This window comes from Hypanus sabinus, chromosome 16 (genome assembly GCF_030144855.1).
Source record: "Hypanus sabinus isolate sHypSab1 chromosome 16, sHypSab1.hap1, whole genome shotgun sequence".
In the NCBI taxonomy this organism is placed as follows: domain Eukaryota; kingdom Metazoa; phylum Chordata; class Chondrichthyes; order Myliobatiformes; family Dasyatidae; genus Hypanus; species Hypanus sabinus.
This window is the reverse complement of record NC_082721.1, coordinates 80111397-80134897: the sequence shown is the minus strand read 5'-3', so window position 1 is coordinate 80134897 and position 23501 is coordinate 80111397.

Below are 23501 nucleotides of genomic sequence, written 5' to 3'. Positions count from 1 at the left end.
CCCATACAGCCCTGAATTCCAAAGATTTAGAACTGTCTGAGTGAAGAAATTTCTCATCTCGGTCCTGAACAATCTATTCCTTATCCTAAAATGAAGACACCTGCTTCTCATCCAGGGGAAGCATCCTCTTTTATATCAAGGCTACCAAACTATTTCGAATTTTATGAATTTCAATAAGCTTCTCATTCTTTTAAACTGAGGAGAATGCAGTCACAGCCTACTTGAACTGTAACCTTATCCAAACCCATTATTCTGGAATCAGTTTAGTGAATCTTGGCTGAACCCCTGTGCAAAAAGTACATGCATCTTAGGTAAGAAGACTAGAACTGTATACCACATTGCAGATGCGGTTTCATTACACCGTGTTGAGACTTCAAAGTAGATTCATTGTTAAAGTATTTATACACTATATAACCTTGGGATTTGTCTCCTTACAGCCATAAAGCAAGAAACCCAAAAGAACCATTTAAAAAAGAAGACTGACAAACATGGAATGATCAGAGAGAGAAAAAACAGTTCAAGTAAGTAGCATTTAGAGCAAAAGTGAGTCCTCAGACACTCCTGAGGATTCCTGTATTCAAATTTCCATGTAGTAACAGCTAATACACAACTTGCTGTCCTAATGACATGAAACACCTACCTTTATTTATGTGTGTGCAAGCACATTAGGTTCTTTTGAACGTCAACTCTGCCCAATCACTGTTTAATAAATTTACTGCTTTTTTTATTGCACGGTTAAAGGGTGGATGATCTCGCAATTTTCCATGATATCGTCCCATGTTCTTACTCTCACGTGGTCACCTTATCTATGAAACCTCCTTCAGACTCACAACTGCACCTTGTTTAGTTTTGTCAGCTATTTTGGGCGTATGAGATCTGGTCTCCTCGGCCAGATTATTGGCATGGTTTGTGAATAGCTAGGGTGAAGCACACTCTAGCTGCACACTCTACAAGCCACAGCTCACCAGTCTGAGAGCAATTCCTCCTTTGCTCCTGCTCCTGCCATCAGTCCAATACCAATTCTCAAACCACATTAGTACATTACCTCCAAATTTATGCTTTTATTGCTGATCAATATTCTATGCAGGATCTGATCAAAAGCTTTTGGAAAAACCTAATTCTGCATATTTATCTTCCTTAAATGCATGTTTATCAGTCTTTGTGTATAATTAGTAAGTGCTACATGCCTTTTCTTACAACAGGATTGGGGAGACAGAGTAAAGATAGCCTTGCCAAAATTACACACTTTCATTAGACAGTATTCCATGTACAACTTTAGTCGCTACATATTTTAAAAAAAGCATACTGCATTTGCAGAATATTCACTAGACTGATTTCTGGAAAGAGAGGTTATGCTATGGAGAGAATGTGCACGATACAAGCTACATAGAGAAAGAGAGCTGATTTCATTGAAATTTTAAGGCTGAATATCGAGAATCAGATACTTCAGATAAGAGTATCTAAAATTAGGAGTATTGTCCCATTATAAGGGGCTGTCTACTTTGGACTCAGATTGAGAGATTTTTGAATCTTTAGAAGTCACTACTCCAGAGGGTTGTGAGTGTTCAACTGATAAGGCTGAATTTCATGTTTTTGGACTCAATGTTAATCAAGATATAAGAAGAGTAACAGGTCTTCAGTCTATGATATCTGTGCCAAACATGCTGCCATTTAAAACTAATCAATTGTACCTGCATATCCCACCAGCCCCTGCCTGTTCATATGCCTGCCTGGCTGTCTCTGAAATAGTACCATTGTATCTGCTCCCACTATATCCCCATAAGCCTTATGCTCATGGCAGCTTCATCGGTCTTCTAAACAAATGACATTATCATCCAGCAGTTACTCTCACCTCCTCCCAGCTGCCGCTTCCCTTCTTCCTTAAAGTTCCAAAACCTTTCCTTATTACTGGCATTCCCACTAGTTGCCATGTCCCATACTGCACACCTGGGTTCATACTGTCCCTCATATTTCTCGGCTTTTAGCTGTAACCAATATGTGTATGTCTTTGGGATGCATTTACTGGACTGTGATCATTTCTGCCTACTTATGCCAAAACAGTATTGCCGCGTGCAACTCTACTTGACGGTGGATCAGACAGAATCCCCTGAGGTGAAGAAGGGCTTGTGGACGGTGGTGATGTGTGAGTGGCTGACTGGAGGGTTTTGAGCCTGCTGTTGCCTGGTCTCGGTATGTGCCATTCCAACAGCGGTTGTGAGTATAAATTCTCCTGGTTGCGGGCACTTTCCCACTTGTCATCTCTCTGGTCCAGCACTTCCCAATTTACCTCATCACCTTCCTCAGCAAATATTCCCATGGCCGCTGCCCAGCGAGCGCCCTTCTTCTGGGTCTAATGCAATTTACCCCTCTGTCTGCCCAGACCCTTGACTAATTCATTCTTGTATTGTTCTACCTGTTTCTCAGCTGTGAGTGTTTCTCTCTCCCTCTCTCTCCCCCCCGTACAAGTTCTAACTGTTCCTTCAATCTGTCCAGCTCTGCCTGTACACTCTCTCATTGTTCCCTTTCCTTCTGTAGCCCTGCTGTTTGTACACCATGCGACTCCTGACACTTTGTTCTGTCTTGCAAATACACATGAGTGCTTGCGTGCTGTCCTAACTCTCTTCCACTTGGATTGCTTTTTCCTCCACTGTCAATACTCCCCAATCTCCAGGATGTAATCCACCTGGCTTTGCCCACTCCTTACTCAACCATCTCATGTTTAGGGTGTATATATTCAACTGAGTTCTCCCATTTTCACAATCAAACCCATGATACTGTTGTATCTGTTTTATGTAGAATGTTAAATGTTTCTGCACTATCGTCCCTCTTGGGCGTTGATTCTTAGGTTTCCCCACACACAGACACACGCAAACAATTCCCTGAATGAGTATACATGCACCCTCTGGCATCCTGAATAATATTTTTCACACAACCCAAGTGCTACACTTAGCCCACTGAATGAGTATACACACTTACCTGGAATCCTGAATGGTTAGTGACCATCTTTTGAAACTGGTGGCTCTGTCTCAAGAAACTACTCTGCATTGTCTGGTAACTGGCCCCTCAAGCTGTCACTCTCTCACTCTCCTGCAGTCTCACATTAACCTCTTTAACTCGTTGCTGTGTTCTTTGATACTTCATGACCCCATGGTCATTAGCCTACACAGATCTAAGCATGTGGTGTCATGATCAGAAATATTCACCCTCCTTAGACTGCTGAGGCTGCTGGCCATGTAACTAGCTGACAAATATATCCCAGCTGAGCCCCCAAATGTTGTGACTGTGATTGAAATCAAGAGAGATACTGAAGTTGTAGATATGGAAGTCTTTATTCATCACAACAGACATTCTCTTGGAGACACTCTTGGTAGAGTCCCACAAACCCAAAGGTGCATCACATTTTTATGCCCTTAAGTTCAAAGGTAACAGTGGGTGATTCAATACAATCTGAATAGTTACAATGATATTATTTACTTCAATATTTAGGGTTGATAGTGCTTCCTTTGAATTATATACCTACAATGGGATACAACTCTGAATGTTAATACGGATATTCTATGAACTTCTGAAGACAGAGAGCAAGATGCCAGAATGCACAATAGATCAGCTATTGATTGCAACTATACTTGTGACCATAATTGATATGCTAAGTGACAACATTAGCCTAGTCTACCAGCTTGAACTCAGTCATAATGGTGCAATTATCATAACCCCATTATCTGAACATTTGGCTAGTGCATACGCAAATGTCTCAAGGTCACCATTTTGCAGAAGTGTGCATTTAACTTTTAAGTTATTGCTTGCAATTTACAATTTGCATTCAGAAATTAAGACAGATTTTTGCTTGAATTAAATTCCGCTACATTCACATAACTCTAGAATACTCCCTAACAGTATCTTTTGACAGGATGCCTCACTATCCACATTTCCACCGAGTTTTGTATTGTCTTCAAACCTATTAATCAGGCCGCGTCATTTTAGGTTCAAATCTTTTGACATAAAACAGCACAGCACAGGAATAAGCCCTTCAGCCTGTAGTGTTGTGCTGGACTAATTGAAGTAGTAATTTATTTATTTGTTTAGTGATACAGTGGGGAGTATCAGTACAGTAGGCCCTTCTGGCCCTTCAAGCCATGCCACCCCAGCAACCCCACAACCCAACTAATCTAACCTAATGACGAGACAATTTGCAATGAGCAATTAACCTAGCTGGTACATGTTGGACCACTGGGGGGAAACTGGAGCACCCAGAGAAAACCCATTCATTCCACTTGGAATATGTATGGAGTCTCCATACAGAATGGAGTCAGGATTGAACTCTGGAATGCCTCGAGCTATAATGGTGATATTCTAACCGCTACGCTACTGTGGCTCCCTATCAGATGCCTAACTAACCCAAACCCTTCTGCCTACATGATGTCCACATCCTTCCATTTCCTGCACATTTACATATCTGCTTAAGAGCCTCTTGAGTGTCTCTATCATATTTACTCCCACCACCACCCCAGGTAACACATTCCAGGACTGACTTCTCTGTGTTTATAAGAAAAAAAACGTATCCTGCACATCTTTGAGCTTAACCATTTTCACTTTAAGTGCATGCCCTCTAGTATTAGACATATCAACCCTGGAATAAAGATACTGGCTGTCCACTCTATCTATACCATTTGTCATCTTATGAACCTCTATTAAAATTCCCCTCAGCCTCTGCTGATTCATAGGCTAAGTTTGTCCACCCTCTCCTTATAGCACATGCTTGTTAATCCAGGTAGCATCCTGCCTCCTTTTGTGCATCCTCTTCAAAGCCTCAACATTATTCCTATAATGGCGTGGGTGACCAGAAGTGAATGCGGTACTGTAGAAGCTGCTTAACTAAAGTTTTATAAAGATGCAAAATAACTTCCCAACACTTGTACTCATTTCTTAGACTATTAAAATCAGACGTGCCACAAGCCTTCTTCTCCACCCTATCAACCTTTCTTGGAGCTATGGACTTGGATCCCAGGATCCCTCTGGACATCAACATTGTTAAGGGTCTTGCCACTAACATTGTACTAGCCCTTTACATTTGATCTCCCAAAGTGCAACACTTTGCATTCATCCAGGTTAAACTCCATGTGCCTTTTCTCTCACTATATCTGTAAATGATCTATACTCCACTCTATCCTTTGCCAGCATTCTATACTATGCATTACACCACCAGTATTTGTATCATCTACAAACTTACTAACCCATGTATCTACTTTTTCATCCAGGTCATTTATATATATATCACAAGCAGCAGTGTTCCTAGTAGAGATCTCTGCAAAGCACCATTAGTCACAGACCTCCAGCCAGAATAAGTCCCATCTACCATTGCTCTCTGTCTGCTATGAGCAAGCCAATTCTGAATCCAAATGCTCGATTCACCATGGATCCCATGCATCTTAATCTTCTGGATGAACCTCCCATGAGGGAGCTTGCCAAATGCCTTACTAAAATTCATGTAAAATCCACAGCTTTACTTTCATCAATCATCTTCATTATCGCTTCAAAAAACTCAATCAAATTAATAAGGCATGACTTGGCTCACACAAAGCCATGCTGACTGTCCCTAATTTACCATGGTTTTCCAAATGTTCATAAGTCTTCTAACAATGAATGCTTTCCATTAACTTCTTTACCATTGATCTGAGGCTCATCACTCTAACGTTTCCAGGATTATCTTAATTTCCCTACATTAGATACTGGCTCGAGAGGACATGAAAATAAAGAACTAGCAAGAAAGAGGACCCAGCACTGATAACTGTGGACCATCACAGGTCAGAGACCTCCAATCAGAAGAACTTCCCTTTGCCACTGCTCTCTGTCCTCTATGGCCAAGCAGATTTTGAATTCGGTCTGCTAAACCTCCATGTATACCACATGCCTTAATCTTCTAAATGAGTTTACCACTCCCTGACAATTCCATGTTATTCCTATGTAAATTAATCTTATCTCTCAGAATCTTCCTCAGTAATTTTCCTACCACTAATGTAAGGCTCACCTATTTGTAATTTCTTGTTTTGTCCCTATGAGTATGAGGCCAGGAAATGAACATGTAGAAGGACAGCCATAATCAAACTGAGTGGCAGAACAAATGGTTTACCTCTGTGTCGTATTTTTATATAATATGAATTATACAAAGTTGCTTCTGAAATTGCCCATTTGTTTTATCATTGCTTTCTGACATCTAAGGACAGGGTGCCTAATGTACACTACATTGATATAATTTTTGCATTTAAAGTACTAGATGTTCCCTGACAATGCTTATAAGCCATGGAATTAGCCAGCAGAATTCCACAAGGTCCAGTTCAATGAGAGGTTTCTTCTATATTGTACATCCATGACTGGGATGTGGGGTTTGACAGGAAAGTGTCCAAATTTACAAATTATATTGCATAATGTGATTATAAAGATCTGCACATGTATATTAATAACAGCAGTAAAAGGTAAAATGTAGCAAATGAGAACCATCTTCATTGTCATCAAATAATTATATCAAGCCCCCCCCCCAAGAATATTGTGTGTTTCATTGAAATCTCTCATTCTTCTAAACTCCTGAGACTGTAGAATAATTTTGCTCTGTCTTTTTTTTCTATAGGTAATCCCTTATCCCAGGAAACAATCTATTGCGCCACCTCCTCCTTTTCTAAGGAGACAGAACTTCACCACCAAAACCCTATATAGTTGCAGCAAGCCTATTTCTTATGTTTGTATTTCTGAGATACATGGCCCCATAATAATGGCCAAAGTTTAATTTGCCTTTTACTTGCTGTACCTGCATGAGAGACATGATCCCTCCGTGCCCCAATGTTTAAAGTCTCACATTATTTAAATGATATTCTCATACATTTCCATTGATGTACTCTATCTGCCATCTTTTTCTACTCTCTTGTCTATCTAGTGCCCTTCTGCAGATTTTTATTTGTGTTATCCTCACAACTTAATTTTGCATCTATTTTTCTGTCATCAGCAAATTTTACTACACTTCAGTCAACCTTTCAGCGAAGTCATTGATAGGAATTGTAAATAGCTGAGGTCCCAGCACAGATTCATATTATTAACAAAAAATCTGTGGTATAGAAGAAGGCCATTTCACCCTTATGTCCATGATAACCAAAACTAGGCTTTATCGATCTCACTTCCCAGTTCTTGGCCCATAACTTTGTACTTCATGGCTTCACAGGTGGTTGTCCAGCCCTCTACTATCCTTTCAGGCAATATGTTTCCAATCTCTAGTTAACGCAGGAAGCTGAAAGAATTACACTGGAAACAATTAGATTCAGCGTCCCTTCTGATTTTTTTTTACAGATGTGCAGGCCAACCATTGCTCTGAGTAAGAAATCTTTACAGGGGCCGAAAACTGTGCGGCACTTTAAATGGGTTTTTTTGTAAAATACATACTATGAATATTTGGAATGAAAATTGAAAAATAGCATACTTTTGATTTTATTTATTAATTGGTTTGAAAGAAATACAACACAATAAAGAAAATAAACTTTTAAACTTACACAGTATCAGCGTTCAGCAAGCCTGCAGTTCATTAACAATGAGCAAACGACTTCCATTCTGTGTTTATTGTCACAATTTGTAACAGTGCTGTAACTTGAAACACTGACGGTGTAATACGGTGCAGCTCCAATATGTTTCAAAGTAAAGGCTCGTATGTTTATTACTTAGAAAATTTATGGATTATATTCATTAACCTAATTAATTAGAGTATTTCACAATTTTATTAACATACAATAGATTTCAAACATACTATAAAAGAAAATTCAAGTTGTGCAGCAGCAAAGGCTATGTGCGGAGAAGCACTTCAGTAACTACGAATCTGCATGTCCATGCAGCTTAGATGGAACAGTGACTGGAATTATACTATTGGCATGGAATACTTAAATACAGTCGGCCCTCCTTATCCACGGGGGATTGGTTCCAGGAATTCCACCCCCCCCCCCCGCCGCGGATACCAAAGAACGCGGATGCTCAAGTCCCTTATTTAATCTGTCTGAGTGCGGGTGGACTTTAGGACCCGGGGGAGCTCTGGACCTGCCGCCCGCAGCTACTGCTGAATCCGCAGTGTTTCTGTTCGGTTGACAGAAAACGATCACAGTTGAAAATAAAGTGGAAATAATAAAGCGCCATTGGTTATTGGAAAAGCGTTAGGCTACAGTCGGTCAATGATTGGAATAATTTTAAAGGAAAAAGTGAGAGTAAGGGAGCATTTGAAAGGCCCTACACTGATGAAAACTACAATTATTACTAAGCAATGCAGTGGTTTAATTATTGAAATACATATGTTTCTTAAGTATTTTTATGCATTGACAGGTAAAATATATACTATATACTGTATTAAGACAAACGTTTGACTAACTGATGCTAAATAATACCGGATGTACTTGTTCCGTCTAACGTACAAATCCAACTTAAGGACCTCCTGTATACTTTAAATCATCTTTAGATTACTTTTAATACCTAATACAATGTAAATGCTATGTACATAGTTGTTATATTGTATTGTTTAAGGAATAATGACAAGAAAAAAAAATCTGTACATGCTCAAACAACAAGTGCTGGAGAGAGAACTTCCGGGTTTTCCCAATCCGCGGTTGGCTGAATCACACGGATAAGGAGGGCCGACTGTATTCCAATGGTCATAGAGTGTGTCAAGTGCTCTTGGGGGGGGGGGGGGTGAGAGGAATTTGCATAAGCTTCTGATACTTTGCATAAATGCAGAAGGAATAGAGCATCCATCTGCCTCACCAGGTGCCTCCTGCTCCATCTGTGGAAGGTATGAGCACATAATGCACACAGTGACATAGAAATTAAAACATGAAAATGGTGCTATTTAGCTAATTTCCATGAATCGTAGAGAAGTCCAAAAGCTTATTTTGATTTTACTTTTGCACTTTCTTTTTACAGGATTTTATCTGACATATTGACCTCATTAAATACTTCAGGAGTAAGAAAACTGGAGAGGAAGCAAATCATCTTTGATCCTAAGGACCAAGCTACGAAGATAGAAAACACTAACTATAGTTCTTTGCACTCGTAACAAGAAGGTTCCAAGTAAGTGTGTACAAAAGCAAGAGTGCCCTCTAGGAATGGCTGCACTTTTATAAGCCAAGCAGTGTAGACAGTTGGAAAAAAAACTGAAGGCCAGTGGTAATGGAAGAGAAAGAGAACAATGATGAGGTAAGGGACAACTGAGAGCTGAAAAGGAAAGAAGATTTAAACAGTATAGTCATCTGTGATATCCCCATCTCCAAATACAATGAGAGAGGCCTGATTTAGTTGCAGCAGTAGTTGGGGGCCACAGATGACAGCATCTTCACTGAGGCACACAGTGCGCAGAGAGGGTAATTTTCATTACTGTCGCATATTTACAAAAGGCAGCAAATGGAAATCAGTACAAAATTGAAGTTTCTTTAAATCATCTAGAGTTCCTAACTTCCTAGAGCAAACACGAGGAAATCTGCAGATGCTGGAAATTCAAGCAACACACACAAAATGCTGGTGGAACACTGCAGGCCAGGCAGCATCTACAGGAAGAAGCACTGTCGACGTTTCGGGCCGAGACCCTTCGTCAGGACTCCACACAAAATGCTGGTGGAACACTGCAGGCCAGGCAGCAGCTATAGGGAGAAGCACTGTCGACGTTTCGGGCCGAGACACAATCATCTGCCAGCACAAGGCTAGTCATGCTTATGCAAAAAATGTCTCTATTAGCAGGTTAGCAAGTACATACAGAAGTATTATCCAAAGTTCTTCAGTATGCATATCATGATACTTTTTGATGCCCACAACAAAAATGGAAGAAATGGTGACAGCTGGTTTCTCAGCGAGATGGTAGTTCATTAGAATTTTGTTCTTTATCTCAGCTACTAACTAACCTCAAACTGATTGTCAATGTTGATATTAACAATGGTTGTGACAAGCTTAAGCTAGGTGATTCATTATTTTTTTGTTTCTGATGTTACCAACAATCCTTCAAGGAAATGTTGACACTACCTCCTCCCATAGATGCTGTCTGGCCTGCTGAGTTCTGCCAGCATTTTGTGTTTTCATCAAGGAAATGTATTTGTTTATACAAGATAAGGAAGAATTTGCTTATAAAGCATGCTTGGGTGAAGAAATGGAACGTTGCTGTGTTGTATACTGGTAAGAATCATTGCCTGCAGGAAAGAAGGATTGAAATGCTGTTTCATTAAGCTGTATTCATGCATGCTTGAATTGCAATTAGATTTGAATTTGAAAGGAAAAAGAAGTAATAAGAAGTATTAAATTATTTCCATAAATAAGATCTTGTTGTAAATAAGATAAGTGAGGAAGTTGCAAACATTTCAATTAGTAACAACATACACAAGATGCTGAAGGAACTCAGCAGATCAGGCAACATGTATGGAAATTAATAGATTGTTGATATTTTGGGCCAAGATCCTTCTTCAGCGAAGAAACATCATATTTAAATCATGGGAAATCTAAATATTGATAGTAGAGGATCATACACAGAGGGAACTATTCTAAAATTTCAGTTCAGAGTCATCCTTTAAACTTATTTTTAGAAGAAATATCATTGGCAATCTCAACATATCATAAGAAGATAGCTTTATGGGGATTTTCCACTAATTTCTTAAGGGTCTGTTGCAAAGATACGTATTAACTGCAGCTGAGGGTTGAATTTGAGAGAAATGGCAGAATGTAAAAAGAGGAACACAAGACTGGTCATGCTTATGCAAAAAATGTCTACATTAACAGGTTAGCAAGTACATACGACGAGTCCTGATGAAGGGTCTCGGCCCGAAACGTCGACAGTGCTTCTCCCTATAGATGCTGCCTGGCCTGCTGTGTTCCATCAGCATTTTGTGTGTGTTGTTCCTAACTTCCTATGAGGTTTATTCCTTGTTCTACTGTGGGTAAACAACAAAGATTGCAAACATGGGAAAAGTAAAGGGCTATAGAGAAAGGAATCTGATAGGAGAGGAGAGTGGACTTCCTCTGTTCCCCACTCTAGCCTCTAAACTCTTCTCATCTATCTATCACCTCCCCCTGGGTCCCCCCCTTCCTTCTCTTTCTCTAATGGTCTATTTTCCTCTCCTATCGGATTGCTTCCTTTCTAGACCTTTACATTTCCTATCCTCCTGGCTTCACCTATCACCTAGCTATACCCGTTCTCCTCCCACCACCTTTTTTATTCTGGCATCTCCCCCCTTCCTTTCAAGTCTTGGCCCAATACATCGACTGCATATTCATTTCCATAGATACTGCCTGACTAACAGAGGTTGCAGTTTCAACATTTAGATCAACTTTCTGTTATCTAGTCAAAATTGGGAATCATGGTTGTTAATGATGTCATCACATATGTGAGATATGAAGGGGAAATGACATACATGTTAAGGAAAATCACAACAGAAAATGTAGTCCAGTTATCACGAGGGAATGTCACAGTCTACTGAGGACACCCGGTGGCTAGATTGTTTCCTCAAGATAGAAACTGTGCAGTCTGTTTCTTGTTAAGCAACATCTTCATCGTTGGAATATTGTGAATTTTTATGTCTTTGTGGCAGCAGTACAATGCAATAGATAACAATAGAAAAAATTGTGAATTATGGTAAGTATTTATATTAAATAAGTAGTGCAAAAAATAGAAACAAAAATGTAGTGAGGAAGTGTCATGGGTTCAGTGCCCATTCAAAAGTCAGATGCCAGAGGAGAAGAAGCTGTTCCTGAATTGTTGAGTGTGTACTTTCAGGCTTCTGTACATCCACCCTGATGGTAGCAATGAGAATAAGGCATGACCTTAGTGATGGAGATCCTTAATGATGAACGCTGCCTTTTTGAGGCACCACTCCTTGAAGTTGTCCTGGATACTATGGAGGCTGGTGCCCGTACTGGAGCTGAGTTTATGTCATTTTGAGCCTATTCTGATTTTATGCGGTAGCTCCCTGCCCCCCAATGTCAGATAGTGTAGCCATTTAGATTGCTTTCCATGGTATTTGCAAGTGTCTTTAGTGACATACCAAATCTCCTCAAACCCAAATGTAATATGGCTTCTTTGTGCCTTATTTGTAGCTGCATCAATATATTGGGTCCAGTTTAGATCCTCAGTGAGGTTTGTGTGTACAAGGATAAAACAGGCAGTAGTTATTCCAGCTATCTTTTATTAAAGCTGGCATAATTAACCTTGATGTTAATTGTGCAGAGCTTCATTATCAAACGTAATTCTTATTTACTTGTAAACAATTGTAGTAAAATGGTTTGAGTGACCTTCATTAGCCTTTTCTAAATTACTTTAGATCAATTGAAATTTAAAATAGCTACAATATTTTGTCCTCTATAATCTCGTAAAATGAAAGAGAGGAAGTATCTCACCATCTCAGCAGGGCACAGCTTTAGTCCACCCTCAATTCTACACCATGTAAATGTAGAATTTCCAGCCCATTGTTTCAATATAGCATCTCTGAATTGTCCTCAGGTGGTCCATAAAAGTATTACTAAATAAAATTTGACCATGAGTTACATAAACTCTTACAAGAAGAGGTGGCACAGTAGCATAGTTGTTAGCACAACACTTTACAGGACAGGTGAACCGGGTTCAATTCCCGCTACTTTCTATAAGGAGTTTGTGTGTTTTCCCAGTGACTACATCGGTTTCTTCCAGGTGCTCTGATTTCCTCCCACAGTCCAAAGATGTACCAGTTGGTAGGTTAATTGGTCAGTGCAAATTGTCCTGTGATTAAGTTCAGATTAAACCAGGGATTGTCGGCTGGCGTGTTTTGAAGGGCTGGAAGGGCTTATTCTGTGCTGTGTCTCAATAAAATAAATTTATTTTTAAAAATTAAAAAATAAGGAGACATTAGGCAGATGATTAAAAATTTGGTGTATTTTAATGTGTGTTTTAAAGGTGAAAAGAGAGATTGAAAGGTTGAAAGTTGTAGATACGAACATACAGATTAGGAGGGGAGGAGCAGCTCTCAAGCCTGTCCCATCACGCAGTAAGGTTGTGGCTGACCTGACTGTAACCTCAGTTCCATATCTCAGTCTATCCAGAGTAACCCATCACCTCGTTTATCAAGAATCTAGCTCTGTCTTAAATATTCTCCTTGTCAAGGCTCCAGTGGATCTTATATGTTTCAGTCAAGAACTTTATCACTCTAAACCAGTGTTTTCCAAACCTTTTCTTAGCCTATTGCCCCCCCAAAGCACATTCATACTTGTTAATACAACCCCCCCAAAGCACCTTCATGCATGCAAACACTCCTCTTAGTCAGAACATACTTTCTGGTGCCCCATAGTGTAAAAACATGTCTACCTTATACTAACATGAGAAAAATTATTCCACTTTAAATTTTTATTTGTTTTTAAACCTAGCATACCCTGTACCTGTGTGCTATACAACAGCTTCAATATCAATGTGATCCTTGAGCTTGGTGGTTTTTAGCAAGAGTTGGAATATATGGTTCAAGTTGTGACAACCTTTAAGTCCCCACACGTAACAATGTCCAAGCGGTTTCTGTTTTTTGTGAGTGTGTGGTTCACTGCACAGAAGCCTCTTTCAACAAGTTAGGAGGATGGGAGTGCAATGAAGAGTAATTTGGTTCTTCTCCAAAGACCAGGAAACTTCCATATGACACTGTAGCCACATTCCACAAAAAAAATGGCATTTTTGAAAAGCATTTTTGCTTCTTCATCATTCTGAATTTCATTAATTTCTTCTTGCAAGCTCTCTTCCTGTTCTTCCACCTTGCAAAGAAATGGGTTAATTACTCAGTCCGGAATTTCCAGATCATTCAAATCTTTGAATCGATTCTAAAAATCCTTCTTCAGTGACTGCAGATGTAAGCTGTACTCTGGTAACCCAGCATCTTTAAAAGAGAGTGCCATATTTCCCAAGCAGGAAAGAAGAGTGAAGCGTTTTGCTTATATATTTCCAATTTTCTGATAAAAGTGGACACTGTACTTTTCTGCCTGGATTAAATTGAAATTCCCACCCTGCAGTTTTAGATTTATAATGTTCATTTTGCCATATAGATCAGTTAGGTATGCTACATCTCTACATAGAAGTTCAATCTTGTTTCCCCAGCTCTTGTTGACTTTGAGCAAAAGTTCAAGCATAGTGTCAAAAAGAAACATTTTAAGCAGCAGCCTTTTGACAACCAACGCACTTCAGTGTGAAGAGGCAAGTGTTTAAGGTCTTCATTGTTATCTTGGCATAACTGGTAAAATGTTCTGCTATTTAATGGATGAGCTGTCGTTTTATTGATAGCAGATATTACAAGAGTCACGCTTGTAGAAAGTCACTGGCTAGGGATTTTGGCTGCAAGATGTTGATGATGAATTACAAAACAGATTGCAAACAGACTTGGAATTTCTTTTTTCATTAATGCCACTAAACCAACATGGTGACCTGTCGCATCTGTTGCACAAGAAATCATGTTCCTAATTGGAATACTTTTGGAACCTCAATATACATTTTGAGCTTGTTGTAGATTGATTCTCCATTGATATTTGTTTTTAACCTTTTACAAAAGAGAATCTCCTCATAAACTTTTCCATTTTTGATAAACCATACATATGCCATTAGCAATGTCTTGTCTCGCACAGTTGACTCATCCAGTTGTATCCCAAATTCAGTTTTTTGTAGCTGTGTGCATTGCTAATACTCAAGGTCATCACTCATCTTGTCAATAAAATAAGCTAGAGTTATTACTCGAAGGAAATTATTTTAAAATACTGGTACCCATTTTGAGAACAGTGGTGAGCAGTTCTGATAAAGTAGGCATTATTAATCTTTCATCAACTGTATGAGATTTTCCATACTTTGCTATCATTTTTGGAAATGTTATAAGAAACAATGAGACCACTATCAAGGTCATTTGTAACCTTGTTGGCAAATGACTTGAGTGTGCAATGGTTTTTAAATGCTTCTTTCATTCTCACGGAACTGAGTTATACCATAAGTAGTCTTTTCAGGGTGTCTTGTACAGAAGTGTTCCTACAATCTTGATGGTTTCATGACTTTGTTAGACAGTCCAGAATTGCAAATAAGACACATAGGGCATCACTGATCTGACGGGAACAGAGTAAATCCATACTCCGGGTATGTAACATTGTATTGATGCACTTTCTGGAGTTTCTGCTTCTTAGTAGGATTAGACTCCAAGGGTTCACCACCTTCAGATTCATAGAGTTCACACCATATGTATTTATCCATCTGTGCAACAGTTTCTTCCCCCAGGCCATCAATACTCAGAGCCTAGACTGACATCTACATCATTTATTATTATATAGTAATTTGTCCTCTACTGTGCCTTCTGTCTTGTTTATTAATTATTGTACTGCCCTGCACTGTTTTGTGTACTTTATGTAGTCCTGTGCAGGTCTGTAGTCTAGTGCAGTTTTTATGTTGTTTTACATAGTCTACTGTAGCCTTGTGCTGTCTCACATAGTCTAGTGTAGTTTTGTGTTGTTTCATGTAGCACCAGGGTCCTGGAGGAATGTTGTTTCGTTTTTACTGTGTACTGTACCAGCAGTGTATGGTCGAAATGACAATAGACTTGACTTGACTTGACTTAATAGGGTAAAATTAAAATTAAAAATTAACACAAACTGGGAATGCCTATCGGATGTTGATGATGGCAGTGAGCTGACACGGATGGAACGACGGTATATGAAGGAACAGTGAGATGAAGATGAAGAAGTCACAAAAGTGAAAATTACGTTGGCAAGGATTCAGATTGGAACCTGAACATTAATTGGAATAGAGCTGGTGTTTGGCAAGCTATCTTTATACTATTCCAGTTAGCATGATTGACCAGTCACAAAAGGTCTCGTAATCCTCAAACATGGTTCTTGACTATGCATGTGAAGCCAAGGTTGCTTTGAATACTCCAGCAGGAATCCTTGGGGTCAGAAGGTTCATTGATTGACTGTATTTCACCATTTGGCTCTGGCTAGTGCTGTCTTGTTGCATGACCTATTTTCTGTAGATATGCAGGGAAAGTTGAGAGGTTGTGCTTGACTTACCAACTGTTAAATTGCATGAATTTGATCTATGCTCTGAGTCAAGGGGAATTGTTGGGTTGCTAATTTATGTATTCCAAATAATGTGTGTTTGGTTGGTAAGGTTGGATGAGATTGCAGAGTTTCAGACATGTTGTGACGACAAGTGCTTACTGCTAATAGTCAGTCAGGTCTCATGCCTCAAGTTAGGGTGCAGCTTACTGCCCCCCAAGAGTCTTGAATGTCTCCCAACAATTTCTGTTTCCCCTAACGCCCCCATTATTAACATTATTTTTAAAGAAGGAGATCAATACCATACATAGTGCTCAAGATGTGGTCTTGCTGATGCTGTTTATAACTCAAGCATAATCTCTCAACTTTCGTATTAAATTCCTCTCGAAATGAACAATAACATTCTGTTAGATTTTCTAATTTTTTATAGTGCCTGTATACAAGCCATTTGAAAATTGGGCATCAAAGCACTTCTACTTCTCAGAATTTGATATTTAAATAGTATACTTCATCTTTATGTTCCTGCCAAAATAGTCAATTTCATATTTTTAGTTTAACCTCTAATTGACATGCTTTCACCCATGCTCTAAAGTTATCTATATTCTTTACAGCAATCTTGTGTCCTCTTCGCTATTGACTCCATTGTGTTTTTGGATCGTTGGTAAATTTTGCAAGTTTGCCTTCAATGTCTTCATTCGTTGCTCAAAATAAGGGTCTTACCTACTTCATTTATTTATGTAATCCTCTCACCGTAGGCTTGTACTGAGTTAGTTATTACTGTGAAAACAAGCTAACAGCAGCATTGCTCAACAATGGATTGGAGTGACAATGAAAAGGCCACTTCCATTAAATAAACACATCTAGGGTAGTTATGATCCAGGTGTACACAAAAATAAAAGTTTGAATGAACTTTCCTGTGGAGAATTTAGACTAACAACAGCAAATCATTGGAAGTTTGTGCTCCACTTTAGCCTAGCAACTGCTCCCCAAAACCATTGTTCACCTTCCTGCTACTATAACTGGGGCACCATGGTTACCTTTAGTTCTGAATGTTATTTGTTTACTTTTTATTGTTTGCACAAAATGCCCTTTTTCTACTTGCTCATTGGGTGTTTGGTGGTCTCCTTTTTTAACAGGTTCTATTGAGTTTCTCTGTTTTTTGGCTGCCTGTCAGGAGGTGAATCTCAAGGTGGTGTACAGTATGCATGTTTTGTTAATAAATGTACTTTGAACTTTGAATCGATGGGTTGCTAGGCAGTTCAGATTGAAGTGCTGGAAGGGTCTGTTCTATGTTGTATCTCAAAATAAACAAATAAACAGTTAAGGCTATAATCTCCCTACTTATTCCTTGTCAATTAATACAGATATCCTCTTATCACTCCATTCCAAATTGTCTTTTCTATCTACTCCACTCACCTTATGACATATGCTTCTTTTAACCCTTTCCAGTTAGTAAAACTATTTCTATTTTACTGACAGCCACTTCTCTTCAAGTCCATTCCTATTTGTTAATTCTAGTAAACTTGGTCAGGTCACTCTTTGCAGTACAATAGCCATATGCAGGGGTTTTTTTTTCTCAATGACATCGTCGTAGTTTATACTTCAAACATTGAAAGGAAAACAATGGTGAGTTGTGCAGTGCTTTTGAGTGAACGATAAAGGCCAGAAAGAGAGAATACGCATTCAATAACAATATCTTAACCTTTGTGAGTAGATGAAGAGGCAGATGAATTACATTTGTTTCAGGTTGTGTGGGTGAGCTAGAGCCCTATTTTTGAAATGGAATGAAAGTTCTTTTTTATATCATTAGCATTACATTCTCCACTGTGTGGTGAGAAAGGGACAGATGGAAGAGGGGGCACGAACTTATCAGCTGTACATGAGATGATTCTGTGCTAAAAATACTGTGCAATTGTGGTTTTTTAGTGCTGAATGTTTCACAGATGCTAACACCCAAGTAAACACAACGCATTGAAAATTTCTGACTTCCCAAAAAGCTGAATCATTACTAGATTCAAACCCTTGACTTTCACTTTCTAAGTTACAGTAATCATAAAAGTTACTCAAATCAATGCTAACTGTCAGGTTCTGCAGTGTGTTGGGTTCTTTAACTTAAATTTTATTGTAGCAGTTGATACTCATCAGACCTGAAATATAATGTAGTAGTTAGCACAATGCTCCATAGTACAGGATACCCAGGTTCATGTCCCACCGATGCCTGGAGGAATTTGTACATTTGCCCTGTGACCAAATGGGTTTCCTCTGGGTGCTCCAGTTTCTTCTCATCGTCCAAAGATGTACCAGCTATTAATTTAATTGGTCATTGTAAATTGCCGCTTGATTAGGCTAGGAGTTCCATTTAAGCGCAACAGGTCAGATTGCAAAGGTCAGGGTATTGGGGCCAAAGGAGTGGGATAGGCCAGTGTTCAGCTTGCCTTTCAGGCAGGTTTACTCATCTCCACACAGAAATGAAGCAGTGTCCTAAAGTTAACAGGACTGGCTGCAGTGATGACTGGCTTCGTAGCTGTGTCATCACTTCCATGAACTTCTTTTTTTTAAATAACTTTTTATGCATTTCTACAAAACAATTACAAACAAAAAAACCCAACTACAAAGTGAAGATTAATAGAGCAAAATAAGTGTATCAAATACATAATTCATAACAATAAGGAAACAGCACCCAGAATAAAATCATATAAAGTTAGTATCCTCCCCACACTCCCACTATAAAACTCCAGGCCAACCATTACAATATGTAAAAAAAATAATCGGAGCGTTCGACCACACAGCTGTAAATATAAATTTAAAAATTATAATGCCTACTACCAAAACTATAATGTAATTCCCATCAAAAAGAAACCTTAAAACTTACAGAGAGAAGAAAAGCTGAAAGTAAGGGATTAAAAAGAATAAGCTTAATCTAAAGGGGAGTTATGAAAATATTCAAGAAAAGGTCCCCACACCTTTTGGAACTTTATGTCTGAATTGAGAAGTGAGTAATGAATTTTTTCCAAGTCTAAACACGACATAATATCATTAAGCTATTGAGCATGAGTGAGTGGGGCAACATCTCTCCACCTGAGGAGAACTAAGTGTCTGGCCAAAAGAGAGGCAAAAGATAATGTTCGACGTTTGGTCAGACTCAAATGCATGTCTGCCTCACCTAAGGTACAAGAAAGGGCAATCAGAGGGTTAGGTTCTAAGTGGCAATTAAGAATATGGGATAAAGACAAAAAGACTTCTCTCCAGAATTTCTCTAGGCTAGGACAAGCCCAGTACAGATGGATAATCTTAAACTTCTGAATTTCATTTGTTTACTTTTTATCATTTGCATGATTTGTTCTTTTTTAGTGCTGAATGTCATTTATTTATGAATTTCTGAATTTCATTTGTTTAGTTTTATCATTTGCATGATTTGTTCTTTTTTAGTGCTGAATGTCATTTATTTATGAATTTCTGAATTTCATTTGTTTAGTTTTATCATTTGCATGATTTGTTCTTTTTTTTTGGTATATTGGTTGTTTGACAGTCTTCCAGGTGCTCAGGTTTCCTCCCACAGTCCAAAAGCATACCAGTTGGTAGATTAATTGGGCTTTGTAAATTATCCTGTGATTAGGCTAGGATTAAGTCAGGGGATTGCTGGGCAGCATGGCTTGAAAGGCTGGAAGGGCCTGTTCTGCACTTCATCTCGATAAATAATTAAATCATATGTATGATATAGCCATGGTTAAGCATATGACACAGAGCATTCAAATAATAGGGACCCCACAAACTTAATGCAAGGTAGACATTGCACCATATGTACCACCTTGTTTCCCCTGGATAAATGACAGGTGAATATCTTTACATCTATGAACATAAAGTTTACAGTTTCTTGCAACAGGTAATCTGCTGGAGGAGCTCAGCAGGTAGAGCAGCATCTGTGGGAAGAAACTGAGGATCAACATCTCATTCTGCCTGGCAGACGTAAACTAATGACAAGAACATTGAGTCTTCCAATTTTAGGTAACCCTCTTGTCTGTGTTTTTTCTCCCTTTTTCCTAGTGCCCCCCAAAGCCTTGTCCTTAGCCCCTTAATTTAATCGTCACTCTGGTGTCGCCAGATTCTGTTCTAATTCTATCCAGAAGTTGTAGATGACACTACTTTAGTGGGTGGGTCTCAACCAAAGGGAAGCCTGAGTACAGGAAGGAGAAAGACAGCAAAATGCTGTGGTACCAAGACAACAATCTTTCCATCAGTGTCAACAAAACAGAATGCGAGTCATAGACTCCAGGGGATGTGATAGAGTACACACCCCAGTCCGTGTCAATGGTGCTGAGGTAGAGATGGCTGAGAGCTTCAGGTTCTTTGGTGTAAATATCACCAATAACTTGTCCTGGTCCAACCACATAGATGCTTTGGCTAAGAAAGCCCACCAGCACTTATACTTCCGCAGAAAGCCAAGGAAATTCAGCATGCCTACAATGACCTTCATCAATTTTTATAGATTCACCCATAGGAAGCGCCCTATTTAGATGGATCACAACTTGGTTTGGTTACTGTTCTGCCTAAGAATACAAGAACTTGCAGGAAGTTGTGAACGCAAAAACTAACCTCCTCTCCATTGACTTTGTCTACACGTCCTGCTGCCATGGGAGAGCCGACAACACAATTAAAGACCCCAGTCTGGTCATCTTCTGTTGTCCGATCCATCAGGCAGAAATTACAGAACCCCTGAGAACATGTGCTACCAGGCTTTAGGATAGCTTCCATCCTGTTGTTTTAAGACTTTTGTACAATAAAGAATGCTCAGTCTCTCATTCTACCTTGTCATGGCCATTGCATCCCATTGAACTACCAGCAGTGCATCTTCTCTCTAACTGGAACATTGTTACTGATTCTTCTGTACTTCCTTGCTGTACTGATTATGGAAATGATCTAAGAAGCACACAAACATAACTTTACACTGTCTCTTTGTACATGTGACAATTATAAAACATTACCTTCAATTTCCACTGACCCCTCCCCCACACCTCCTTTCAGTCTTCCTCAGGTCCTCCCATTTTTGTCCCCTTTTCCACAATAACCCTCCCCACTCCCTAACATCCATCTTTGTCCCTGTGCCCCTTCTGATTCCATCGCCGACTGTTACAATTACACACATGATTCAGTCACAAGTTCCCCCAAATTCAAAATTTGAAGTTTGGTTCCATCTGCCATTCACCTCTCCCCTAATTTTTCATATATCACCTCCCTCACTTAATAGGATCCAGCACATGTAGCCCTTTGTGTGCCTGATTATCTCCCTCCAGCAGCAGTCTCCAATCTTCATAATGCCCTCCCTCCACCTCACGCCATCTTTCATTCTCAATCTTTTTTATTAAGTTTTGAATAGATAAACATCACAATGATAATTATACAAAGAGATGGGGATTACATTAATAACGGTTAATGTGTACAGAAACAGACACCGAGTAACATGTGTAATCTAAGCCTCCCAATCTCTTAGTAACTGAACATGAAAACGATTCAAAAATATTTTATACAGAAAAAAAATCCGCCTAAACTAAAAAAAAACACAAAATAAAAACAAAACAAAACAAAAGCTGGGCTGCCATGTTTCATCGGTTAAGATCATTATTATTAACTCCGTTCCTCTATACACGAACAAAAAGTTATTGAGAAGGATTCAGAAAAGGAAAGCTTACATCATATGAAAATGTTGAATAAATGGCCTACAAGTTTCTTCAAATTTAACTGAAGGGTCAATAGCGCCACTCCTAATTTTTCCCAAGTTTAAACATGTTATAGTTTGGAAAAACCATTGAAATGTAGTAGGGGGATTAGATCTTCTGGCTATTAATGTAACAAATGCAATCAAACGGCAAGCTGAAGGGAATAATTGACTGGAGTCTATCACTGGTAATCCAAAAGTTGCTGTAGTAGAATGAAGTTGTAAATCAATATGCAGAACTACTGAAATATCAAAAATGTCTTTCCAATATTTTTCCTAAAGAGGACAAGACCAGAACATACATGTCAAGGAAGCTACCTCAGAATTACATCAGTCACAGACAGGATTTATATGGCAATAAAAACGAGCTACCTTATCCTTAGACATATGGGCCCCATGAACCACCTTAAATTGTATCAAAGTGTGTCTAGCACACATTGAAGAAGTGTTAACTAGTTGGAGAATTTTCTCCCATTTCTCTATAGGTAAGAGTACCTGAAGTTCTCTTTCTTATTCATACTTAATTTTATCAGATGTACCTAGACGTATTTTCATAATCAGATCATAAATAGTTGCTATTAAACTCTTCTGACAGGGGTTTAAACCTAAATTTTTTTTCCTGTTATTTCAGTTTGATGTGATATCGGAAAAGAAGGTAAAATAACATTCAAAAAGTTCCTAATCTGAAAATATCTGAAAAAACGTGATCTAGGCAAATTATATTTATTAGACAACTGTTCAAAAGACATGAGACAGTTATCCATGAGTAAATCACGAAAACATGTTATTCCCTTCATTTTCCATAAAAGAAAAGCTTCATCAGTAGTGGATGGTTGGAAGAAAAAATTAGATATAATAGGATAAATTTATTCAATCCAAAAAATTTACAAAATTGAAACCATATTCATATTGTATGTTTAGCTATTGGATTAGTCATTTGTTTTATTCAGTTTAGTGAGTGCAAAGGGAAGCGAGGCTCCTAAAATAGAAGCCAATAAGAACCCCTGTACAGACTCGCACTCAAGGTTCACCCATCGTGGACGTTGAATTTCATCCACATATTGTGTCTGGAATGTTAAATATCAAATATTAATTGCCTGATAATAGAACCTTAAGTTTGGCATTGCCAAACCACCATCCTTTTTTGATTTCTGTAAATATTTCTTGCTTAACCTGGGCATCTCACACCATCTATCTTCATTTTCTTTCTCTTTCTACCACCATCTATCATCTCATCTGCCACTTCAACCCCATCCCCCTCCTATCTCCCACCAGAAACAACCTGTCGACTTCCACCCCTCCTCAGTCCACCAACCACCAAAGACTCTTGTCTTACCACTCCCCTTTTCCTCTTTATACTGGTCGCCTTCCCTCTCCACTTTCAGTCCTGATGTGGGGTTTTGATGCAAAATGTTGTCAGTTCTTTCCCCATGCCCCCATTGTCCTGCTGAGTTCCTCCAGTAGATTGTTGTTCTGGGTTCCAGCATCTGCTTTCTCTTGTATCTCTAAATTAAAATTCAGGTGTGATCATGAATTTGTAATTCTCTAGGAGCTCAATAAAGCAGGTATGCTTGATCTTTTCTTCAATGTCTGTTCTGAAAGCATTGCTATCTACCTTTGATTTTTTTTACCACATAATTTCTGGACCCAACACTTGTATAGTATACCTTGATGGTTAAATTTGGCTATGAGATTTGGACACTCTTGCCCATTCTCCTATCTGAAATTACTTCTCCAGTCACTGAGCTAGGATTCA